Here is a 12,758-nt window from a genome sequence, read left to right as displayed (position 1 = left end):
CACACACACACACACACACACACACACACACACACACGCACACGCATGTCAGTGTTTTGGTGGGGGGGTTACTTAGGACACATTTCAACTGTATGGATTTAATTCCTGTAATGGTGCTTAAAACTACATGGACATGTGGAAAGAAATTTGTATACCATAACAAAAGACTGCTGTCATTAACACCATCAGTGCTTTATACATTACCATTGTTACCTATAACTTAAAAGTATTCAGGGAAACACTAATATGAAAACTGAAGATTAAAATGAGTATTCTGCCATGTTAACAAACACTGCTGCCACTTTGTCCTCACCACTGCATAAATTATGACTTTTTTTTTCTATAAGGCTGCAAGTTATGTATGACAAAATGAAATAATCTGATGTGCAGCACCTTAACAAACAGCATAATTCAAAATGAGGAAACATTGTGTAATATGAAAACAATATGATACATTTACATTCAATTGCAAGATATGTTAAGTACTGAAGCAACACTTTTTACAAATTGTATCAGTTTTGGACATTTGGTACATGCATACTGATATATCACCTTTGCAGAATGTACTGTGCGAAACACTTAAATATGTGATTATTGCATATATGACACTTTATGACATCACTGAACAGGTGTCAGTGAGCACTCAGGCATGACTTTTACAAACAATGATATGAGTACCTGTTCTGAAATTAAAAAAAAAATAATAATAATAATTTAAAGATGTCTTTTTGCAAGAAAGGCAACTCTAGCCTGAATGTTGTGTCCCTTAGTTCTTCACTAGATGCAACCTCTCAACCCCTACAGCCATACGCCTTGCACGAGCCTGCCACATGCAGTCTCTTACTACTGCTGTTGGCTGGTCACCATTAGTCATCTTAGGATTTGGAATGGGACCAGCAGTGACATCATGGGTCACTTCACCAACAGATTGGTGCATTATCACATTGTGCAAAATGCAACATGCAGTAAACATCCTGCAGGCAGTAGCTGGGTCATACTGAAGAGCAGCCCCAGACTCATCCAGACACCTAAAATAACTCTTCAGGAGGCTAAAGACCTTCTCGATGACAATACAGGGCTGGGACAGGGCTGTATTGAAGTTTTCTTCTGCAAATCCACTTGGATTTTTCACTGGTGTCATAAGCCATGGCTCCAGTGGATATGTAAAAATCACCTGAAAGAAAAAACAAGAAGAAAAGGATAGACAAAACAAAATTTAAAAAAGTGTTTTATTATTCTGCAGTATAATTTGCCATGAATAGTTACTTCAATGAAAAACAAAACAAATGTATTTTCACTTACCAACAAGATGACCACTGGGTGTCCTACCATGTAGGATGAGGTGGTAGAGTGAGCTAGTGTGAGCACTGCCAGGATGCTGGGCAGAAACGCTGGTGATGCACCCACCAATGCATCACACACTACCTGGCAGCTGATAGAATGATAGCCCTGCCTACTGCAGTACCACTCCTCTGTGGGCCAGATGGGGTCATAATTCCAACATGAGTGGAATATGTCACACTGAGTACCTCAGGGAAATGTGCAGCCCCATAAAAAAAACTCATATTATGGACTCAGTCCTGAGGTGACCTCAGGAAATTGGTGTACTGATCCACATGTGCCAACAGTACATCCAGGAACTGCCACATCATCCTTGAGGCAGAAGCCTGTGAGATAATCATTGTGACCCCAGTCTGCCCTAGAATGTCTCAGTATCAAGTATAGTGAGGGCTATACATACCTTAGCATCCACAGGGATAGGAAGCCCACACATCCTTCTTAGTGGCCCTGTCCACTCTGAACCTATGAAGTATCTCCTGATTGTCAAAATTATAGTGTGTGATTCCCTGTTGATATTTCTGCCTTCTTAGCAAGTGAGCACAGTTTTGTGCAAGTGGTTTTGGCTCAGGAAACATGAAACGTAGATAGAATTGGCACAGCTCTAACTTTTATAACAGATATGTGGATGACATTGAAAAGTGCAAAACTTTAACTATGAATTGCAAATAGGCAGGAGAAGGCTTCATTAGCATAAGCATTCTTTACATCATTTCTCATTTGTATGTCATTACAACCTCATTTGCTTATGCTTATTCATGGCCATCACAAATTGCACTTATTCACAGACAGTGAGGGCAGCCTTTATTCATTTGCATAACAACTATAAAGCTCTCTCCAACCAAGACTGAACTTTACAGTCAGGAGGAGAAGGTAAACACTTGCATCACACCACACTCATCACATAGTCCCACTAAACCTACACCACCAAAATCCAGACATAGAAACACAAAAACATTTGCGGAGGCTCTCAATAATAATCTGCTCAAGCAACAGAGACCTCTAAAGCAGAAATACGAGCAACTACCACCCCCAACATAACCCAAATGACACATAGCCCACAGACACAGTGTGCCAATAAACCACAGCCCATAAGACAAAAAGACGTACCCAACACACTAGTCATAGGTGACTCTATAGTCAGGCACACTGAATTCCCACTCACAAGGTGAAACAAGGAGAAGGTTACTGTCAGCCTCCTGTCAAGTGCCAGGATCTGCCACATAACCCACGCACTCAGGTCACTCCACAACAAGTACAAATATGACTGTGTCATTGTACATGTTGGTGTGAATGACCTGAGATGTACCTCCCTGGACTACATGAAAAGAGACATGGAGGAGCCCTCCAATCTTGTAGCCCAGGCAGGTATGACCTTAGCCGTGAGTAGCATCCTGCCATCGCCCAGAATGATACTGCAGTACAAGGACAAAATGATTGACTTCAACAATTGGATAAGCTTCCGGTGTCATTCTAAGGGGATTCAGTATCTGTCTGCTTGGGATGACATGGTCGACAGACAAAAATGCTTTGCCAGAGATGGCCTGCACCTGTCGCCCCTGGGATTCTAAATACTGGCTTAGGGTCTTGCCGACCCTATAGTGCCTTTTTTAGGCAAGGATCAAATGACAAATTCACCACCATAACAGGAACAGGCAAGCAAAAGCTGAGGGTAACGCTACTCAATGCTAGAAGTCTAAATCTCAAAATGCACTCACTCGAGGCACATATTAAAATGGAAAACATCGATATCTGTGCAGTGACTGAGAGCTGGTTCAAGGTTCTAGAGAGCACCCCTGCATTACCAGGCTATAACTCATACCAAACTTTTCAGCCATCTAACCTGGACCAGAACACCAAAGGCGGAGGTGTGTCCATTATCATTAAGGATATCCACACCTCCAGGCTAGTTGTACAGCATAATGCATCAGAGGTTATCCAAGTGCAACTAACTCTGGGAAAACCTGCCATCCAAATTGTAGCTTGCTACAGATCCCCCACCATGTCCCAGGATTCCCACTTCTCTTTTCTTTGATATACTGGAAAATATTAGGGTTCAACAAAACACCCAAATAATGGGCAATTTCAACAACCCCACCATTAACTGGGAAAACTACTCATGTAACAACTCCTTTGCTCAATGCTTTATGGAATTCATAAACTCCAATGCCCTGGATCAACTTATCCACACCCCCACCAGGGGCAACAATATCCTAGACCTAGTCATTACCAGCATGAGTGATCGGTGTTCCACACCTGAAGTCAACTCCTCGTTGGTCCGATCTGACCATAAGCTAATCACCCTTGATATCCACCCCCCCCCATTAAGGAAACCACAGTAAAAAAATTTCTCCAAAGCCAACTTCATGCTTCTTAAGATGGAAGTGGCGAACTTCATGACACCCATGTAGATGGACAATATAGTTATGACTGCTGAATCCTACACAAATGCACTCTATAAGCACTTACACAAGTGCATGGATTGTGCTATCCCCAACAGAACCAAGACACTATCCTCCAAAAAAAGGAAGCCAATCTGGTGGTCCCCTGCCATAAACAAACTCTGCAACAGAAGGAAGAAATTGTTGCAAAAGAGAGTAAAATCCCATGAGTGAAGGAGCTCCCTGGTCAGCCTCAGTAAGAAGCTGAGATCCCTTATAAGACCCTCCAAAATTAGCTGTGAAAACAAAATTGCCACTGATTCTAAGGGCAACCACAAGGCATTCTATAGCTATGTCAATAATCTCAATGGCAACACCCAGATCTGCTCTGAGTTACAGCACAATGGCATGAAAATTACAGAACTAACTGATATTGCCAACATCCTGGCAGACAAGTTCAGTGCTTACTTTACCCCCCTCTCACCCCCTAAAGGGCCCATATCTATACAGGAAGAATGCAGAGTCCCTGTAATCAAACCTATGCAGGTAAAAGCTGCACTCTCTAAATCCAAAAACACAGCATCCATGGGAATGGACAACATCCCAGGCTGCATTTTACATGAACTTCAGAACAAACTGGCTCCCCACCTAAGCACAATGTTCAATCATAGTCTCACAACAGGCTTTATGTCTACTGAATGGCACACAGCAACAGTTATCTCACTCCACAAAGGGGGAACCACCACTGATCCTGGGAACTATTGCCCTGTTGGCCTGATGAGCCTGGTCTCCAAAGCCATGGAACATATCATCATGGAACTCATAAACAAAGACATTGGTAACCTACAAACTCTGAACCCCACCCAGTTAAGGTTTGTGAAAGGCAGATCATGCCTTCTGAACCTGATTGACCTCTTTGAGGCAGTCACCAAAGCCATAGATGAGGGTAAGGTGGTTCACACGGCCTATCTTGACCTCGCCAAGGCTTTCAACACCATCCCCCATTCTGGAATTATAGCTAAACTCACTAAACTAGGTATAAATCCCTACATCACAAGATGGATTGCTAACTGGCTCACTGACAGAACCCACACTGTAAAAGTTGCAGACTCCAAATCTGACTTCAAACCAGTGACAAATGGAGTACCACAGGGTTCAGTCCTGGGACCTCTCCTGTTTGGTATCTACTTCTCTGAAGTACAGGCTAACACAGAAGGCCTCTGGCTAATGAAGTTCACAGATGACTGCAAACTAGGAGCCATAGTCGAGTCCCCAAATGATGTGGACATCCTACAGAAGGGCCTCACTGAGACAGATGTCTGGTGTCAAAGGCATGGCCTCAAGCTCAATGCCAAAAAGTGCAGTGTCATCCCCTTTGGTAAAAACTCTGTACCCATGAACTACCACATAAACAGCAGTCTACTTAATGCCAAAAGTGTGATAAGAGACCTTGGGACCCAGGTGGACAGTAGTTTCTCCTTTGATAATCACATCACCACAGTAGTCAGGAAATCCTTCTATGTGGCACACATCATCACAAAAGGGTTCTCATCTGTGAAAAAAGAGGTCATTGTTTCCCTCTATTCGGCACTCATTAGACCCATTATACAGTACAATGTCCCTTTTGTAATGTACCTCACAAGACATCTGCTGCAACTGGAAAGGTCACATAAGTACCTCACAAAGAGGATTACTGGCCTCAGACAGATGCCCTACACTGAACATCTCAAAAAACTCCAGCTTTACTCTATAGCATATCGCCTACTCCAAGGAGATTTCTGCCTAACATATAAAGCTATGTTAAACCCAGAGCTGTTGGACATGCTACACCTAAAGAAATTCCAGTCCCACCAAGCTACACACTCTAGGGACCTAAACCTTGTCACCACAATAAACAGGACATGCTGGAGGGATAGATTATTGTCCCAGAGACGTCCTATACTCTGGAACAAGCTAACCATCTATGTCAATCAAAGTTCCTCATTAGCACTCTTCAAGAAAAATCTTGATGAGTGGATGGGAAATAGGGAATACACCCCTCTGCTTGACAGGGGCACAGGAAATTAACTTTCTTGGGTGGCGTTAAGCTAGGGAACCTTGTTGTCTAGGATTACTTAGGCCCTTGGGCTGATAGCTTAGTACCTACCTATGAAACTATGAACCTATAAATACTGCCTTAGTATTTAGTAGGTCATCTGTACTGTCTGCCACATTGCACAAACCTTTTGCAATCTCATTGATAGAGAAAGACATTTTAAGACAAAGGGGCTTTTGGTTTGACATCAGTTACGTAAACATACACAAAAATAAAATCCATAACACAGTAAGATATATATACACACATAACAGTACCAGTTTCACTTTGATGGTAGTTGATGTACTGGACAGAATTCTCAAGGACCAAGGTAGCATAGCAGAAAACTTCTGTCATCCAATTTTACCCCATTTAAAAATTAGAAACCCCATCCCTGATTATGATATGGGAGAGATTTTTCCTGCAACATATTGTACAATGCCAAGGTACTAAATATGAAGGAGCCCCACTGTGCCGGGAGTGGGAAATTAAATTCTGAAACATTCACTGGTAAATGGTAATGAATGTAATTACCCTGACAGAGATGAAAGAAGTAAAGTATATTTGACAAAAAAGAGAAGCTATTATGGAGATTATTGATTGTTTAAGAGTCATAGTGAGTGAATTGATGTAAAAAGACAGGAAATCTATTTACAAGACCTATAGCTTATGCTTTTCATAAAACTGTGAATGAGTGGATGTTATTGAGCTTTATTGTCTGTGGAGTAAATTTGGGGAGTTTATAAAATAGTTTATGCTGGTGGAATGTTAAGACATGTTAATGAAAGGTTGGGAAGTCGATAGGTGTGAAACATAAGCTAAGATGGGAATGTGCTTTAAGCTCAAATCTATCAACTACAACCAGTACTGTTATGGGAGGTGCAGTGGTGGGGTGGTCTAATTGTCACCTCACAGCAAGAGATTCTCCATTTGATTCTCTGCTGGGGTGCCTTCTGTGTGGAGTCTACATGTCCTTCCTGTATTTGAGTGAGTTTCCTCTGGATACTCCGGTTTCCTCCCACATTCCAAAGGCATGCGTCTGGAGTGTTTCTGTCTAGGCCTCCACTGAAAATAGGCTGTGTCCTAGTTGGACTTTCCCAGTCAACAACTGTTAAATAAATAAATGTGGCTTTAAATGAGTGCAGTAATTAGCAATGTAGGAGCTCTGAGTAAAGGAATGGGGTGGGTAGCAGAGAAGTTGTCAATCATAGTGACGTATGCAGAAAATGTTATCATGATATTACAAAACCAGAACGTTCTGGGTTTTATTATAGATAACACTAGATCTGAATGCTAATGCCTGCAATGACTCTGGAGGATCTCTAAAGAGTAAAATAATATAGTTTTAACATTAGAGTGCAGAAGTATTAAGAATAAAATTTGGTAATGATGATATAACTTTAGGAGACTGGAGAAGGATTCTAATTGATCTAAGTTTCCCCATGCCTGAATCTAAAGCCAAGAGCTCTGCTAATCCTCATTCAGCATATGATAACGGAGAATATTAGAGCCTTATAACAAATTCCAAAAGGGGCATTGAGATCCCAATGCAAAAACACTTCAGAGTTGTACAGTAATGAAGCAACAAATTAGCTTGTTGAAGTCAATATCCAGTTTTGGCAAAGCTTCACCTCCATCTGCTAAAATGACTTTGAAATGCATGCAGTATGGGGAAGTGGGCCAGTGTGCATACAGTATGGGCATGGGGAGCAGAGCACATACAGTATGGGGAGGCGGACCAAATTGGATGTAGTATAGGGAGGAGGAGCAGAGTGCATGCAGTACAGGGGGACCATAGTGCATGCAGTATGGGGAGGGAGACCAGAATGCATGCATTATGGGGAGGGGGAGCAGAGGGCATACAGTATGCGGAGGTGGAACAGATTTCATGCAGTATGGGGAGGGGGAGCAGAGTGTATGCAGTATGGGGAGAGGGACCAGAGTGCATGCAGTACGGGGAGGGAGACCAGAGTGCATGCAGTATGGGGAAGGGGAGCAGAGTGCATACAGTATAGGGAGGGAGACCAGAGTGTATGCAGTGTGGGGAGGGGGAGCAGAGTGCATGCAGAATGGGGAGGGAGAGCAGAGTGGATGCAATATGGTAGTGGGAGACCAGAGCAGAGTGCATGCATTATGGAGAGGGGTCAGAGTGCATGCAGTATGGGGAGGGGGACCAGAGTGCATGCAGTAGGGGGAGGGGGTCCAGAGTGCATGCAGTATGGGGAGGAGAAGCAGACTGTATACTGCATGGTGAGAGGAGACCAGAGTGGATGCAGTATGGGGAGGGAGGCCAGAGTGCATATGTATGGGGAGGGGGAACAGAGTGCAGTCAGTATGGGGAGTGGGAACAGAGGGCATATAGTATGGGGAGGGAGAGCAGAGTGCATGCAGTGCGAGCAGGGGGAGCAGATTGCATGAAGTATGGGGAGGGGGACCAGAGTGCATGCAGAAGCAAGTTCCTCATATCAGCGGAGTTGCGCTCCATGATAGTTGGGAAATCTGGAACTCTGTGAGGAAATCAAGTTTTAATAAGTGATTATCATATATTTTTGAATCATTATGAGTGACAACATATTTCTTGTTAAAGGCAAACAATACATCCTTCATGGAACCCAATAACATCCCATGCTGCATCTTACATGACTCAGTCAGGAACTTGCAGCACCATTAGGCACCCTATTTAACCAAAGCCTGAGTACCAGCTTCTTCTCAGTCGAATGGAGGACAGCCACTGTCATCTCTCTGCACAGAGGTGGAGCATCCATCAATCCAGGAAATTATAGATCCATCAGCCTAACTAGCCTGATCTGCAAGGGCATGTAGCAGATTATCATGTACCTCATTAACAAGGACATTGGCAAACTCCAAATACTCAATCCCACACAGTTTGGTTTCATCAAGGGAAGGTCATGCCTGTTAAATTTGGTCGACTTCTTTGAGACAGACACCAAAGCCATGGATGAGGGGAAGAAAGTGTACACCACCTACCCTGAACTGGCCAAAGCCTTCAGTACTATTCCCCACTTGGTATAATACATAAAATCTTTCAACTAGGCATCAATCCATATGTTTCCAGGTGGGTAGCAAACTGGCTCACTGACAGAACCCACCTAGTCAAAATCGGGGAAACCACCTCAAGCAGTAGACTCATAATGAGTGTTGTACCCCAGGCATCAGTCTTGGGGATTCTGTTGTTTGGGATATTCTTTTCTGAAGTGCAGGCCAAAACAAGTGAGCTATGGCAGACCATGTTTGCAGATGACTGCAAGCTGAGTGCTGTCTTCAATTCCCCTAGTGATGTGGACATCCTCCAAGAGGGTCTCACCCAAACAAATGAGTGGTGCCAGAAACATGGCTTCAAACTGAATGCCAAAATATGCATCATCATCCCCTTTGGGGAGAGTGATGTCCCCACAAATTATCACATTAATAATAAGGTCCTAAGTATGCAATCAGTCATGAGGGACTTGGGCACCCAGGTTGATAGCAAACTGACTTTTGACCATCATATTGCCTCCGCTGTATGGAAGGCTTTCTACATGACCCACCTCGTTAGTAAGGTTATCTCATCCATGGACAAGGAGGTCCTAACATCCCTGTATTCTTCCCTTATAAGACCCATTATTGAGTACAGTGCCCCTTTTTGCATGTACCTGACAAAGCACATGTAGCAGGTGGACAGAACACAGAGGTTCCTCACCAGGAGAATCCAGGGCCTCAAACATCTGCCCTACACAGATAGGCTAAAAGCCCTGTCCCTCTACTCAGTCTCATACAGACTCCTCAGAGGTGACCTCTGTCTGGCATACAAAGCAATCTCAGACCTCACCTTGATGGGACTGCTGCATATCCGCAAGTCTGTCTCCACTCGAGTAACCCACGTGTGACCTCAACCTGCTCTGTGACACCAATAGGACTTGTTGGCAGAAAAGATTTGTTTCCCAGAGACTCCCCCTTCCATGGAATAGACTCCCTTTCCACATCAAGCAAAGTACCTCATTAACCCTTTTTACATGCAACCTGAATAACTGGATGGGGAAAAGAAAATACACCCCTGTGATTCCACCTGTGTCCCTGCTGGACAGGTGCATTGGGTGTTAACTTGGCAGAACATGGGCTAAATTCTTGGCTTGGCTTTTAAGGGCCTCAGGGCCAATAGACTATTAACTTCCTCTCATCCTATGATCTTGAGCCTATCTTCACAAATTGCTTATTGTTTCACTTGGATTTCCTACTTGCATTTAAATGTGTATTGGCTACTTTCTGATCCAAATGTAAGTAATAAACCATTAGCTTTGAATATGACCTCTTTACCACACAAAGTAAGAAAAATATAAAGTTTCTAATTCAAAAATGTGTTGTTTTTGCATTTTATTTTGTTGGTGGGGCTTGCCCCCTGAAATTTTTTTTGAGGTGAAAACCCGTGCGATGATATCATGAAACACTGAACACACAATGACTCACTAGCTAAAATTAATGCGCAGGCAACTGCATTTCCTTTTAAACAAATCTGCATGAGCTCCTTGCTTCCTAGAAATGAAATTTGTCAACTAAGTGTTGCAGGTGGAATGCCTTACATTGAAAATTAACTATGTGAAGATATACTAATGGAACCGCAAAGCAAGAAGCTGCTCTTCTAAACAAACGAGTTGCTGTTCAGCACCTACCCTGATATCATAGTGAATTTATTTGTATAGTAAAGCTAAGTCACTGAAACCCAGTAATTAACTTGTATTGGTCATGTTCTAAAGCAAGTATAAATAAAGTTTTGGAGTTCAATATAACCCTATTATCATATACAATAACAAACAAGTCAGTTTTTGATGTAAAGAATGTGTTGTTTTTGCATTTAATGTTGTTGTTAAGGACTATTCCTTGAATACTTTTCTCAAAGCTGAACATCTCTACCATGACATCAAGAAAGACTAAAAATGGATAGACTACTGCATTTCTATGTTTAATGTATCAGAAGTAGTTTCTTACTACCTAGAAAAATAAGTTGTCAACAAATTCTTGCCAATGGAACATATCACACTGAAAATTAACATGTGCAATGTAGTACTGAAACCACAATGTAAATAAGAAGCAACTGTTCCATAGAGATAAGTTATTTGGATTACCCAAAACATTTTGCAGTTGTATGGAAATCATTGCTCAGTGCCTGCTGTGACATTATTTTATTGTTGTGGTTATAATGGAAAGCTGATGAACAGTGAAACTAAAAAAAAAAAAATCAAACAACACACTATAGTTTTTATTTTTTGCAAAATCATTTGGAACTTCATCATGAGGAGTATAACAATAAATGAAGTTGATTGTAAAGCAAAGGTACTTGCAAACATGACCAATGCATTTTAAACGATGTGCTATTAACTTCATTTTTTTTTTTTGTAAAATTGCTTCCAACTATAATACAAGGAATATAAATGGAAATGAAATTAATTGTGAAACAAAGATGTCTCAGAATGTAATTAATGCATTTTAAATTATGTTGTCAGAATACTAATTTGTTTCATTAATCCAGACTTGTGAAATCTGACCATTTTCAGACAGCTAGACTGATTAAAAGAATCTTCTTCATGTTGCCCCTCAGCAGAATACCCAGATCCTAAAAAATGTTCAGTTTTCTTTCTTACAAAAGAAAAATACTGCATCTATCCTCCATTTGCAGTTTTTTTTCTTTGCTACAGTAAAATTACATATGCTTTTTTTGTCTTCAATATAAATACAACTGCAGATACGAACAAAAACTAGATCAGAAAAAAAAAATGTAAAGCGCACATTGCTTGAAACAGTGTACAATATTATTTATTTTTTCTTCCTGTCATAATCTCCACAGTATGATTTTTAAACACCCAAGCTCATCTAGTATAAAAATTGAATAAATAAATTGTTGAAACAATAGGAATATTATAAGATCATTTTTACCACGTGCAGCATGATTATATATTCGCTTGTCTGTTGCATTTAGCACATTATTTACTGTTTCTTCATCACATCTCTTGCTGACATTATTATCTCTGAAAAAGAAGCAATGAACATTATCTTACTGAAATGAGTGGGCAATAGGTTATACATAGAGCATGGTTTTTGTCAGGCTTTTTCCAGTTCCAAAAGTGTCAACTCTAATACAGTCCTCCCTTTTGGAATCCAGACTTAATTCACATACATAATTAATATACACATTTCACTCTATCCTATAGTATTGTTTCATATGAGGATTATACCGTATTTCCTGGTATTCACTTATTTCAAGATTTTTCTATCTGTAATATAATTTTTCTATTCCACTCATTCTCTTTGCACACTTCTTTCTCCTCCTAGTAATCACAGTTTCCAATAACTCTCCATAACACTTTCATAATAACATAATAACTTCAACTTTCCCCTTTTTAACCTCTTCCTTAAAGGTACAGAGGTCAAATACATCACTGGATTCATCTTTACCAATCATCTGTCATCGTCTACATACAAAATCCCACTCTTCCTTGGATTTATTCATCTGCATCAAACAGCATAGGTACGGATGGAGAGATGATAAAATCAGCAAGCAAAGGACAGTAGTATTATTAAAACTGAATTCATCTTCAAGTTCTGGTGAGTACCTTCATGAGGTGGACCATACTTTTAGAAAATCTCAATGTATTTATATAGTGAATATCATGGACAAAAGTAAGTTAAAACAATAAAAAAGACACACAAGTCCCAGGATAAAAAAACCTGCCCAATCCAGGTAGGTGCACTGGTACCAGGACTGAAAAAAAATGACAGTATAGAATCTTCAAGGCATAAAAACATTTCTACAATGGTGTTAGGTCAGGCTCAGGGGAGGATGGCCCCTTGTTGTAGAAATAAATAGTAGTCCGCAGAAAAACACAAAAACTGACAGACCAAAAAAAAGAGTCATAAGATGGTAGAGTGGATGACTGAGGATAAGAAAGACATTTTGTGCCTATAACTCAGAA

This window comes from Protopterus annectens, chromosome 2.part2 (assembly GCF_019279795.1).
Source record: "Protopterus annectens isolate FY-2018-M chromosome 2.part2, PAN1.0, whole genome shotgun sequence".
Taxonomy (NCBI): domain Eukaryota; kingdom Metazoa; phylum Chordata; order Ceratodontiformes; family Protopteridae; genus Protopterus; species Protopterus annectens.
The sequence above is the reverse complement of the archived record's forward strand: the minus strand, read 5'-3'. Positions refer to the sequence as shown.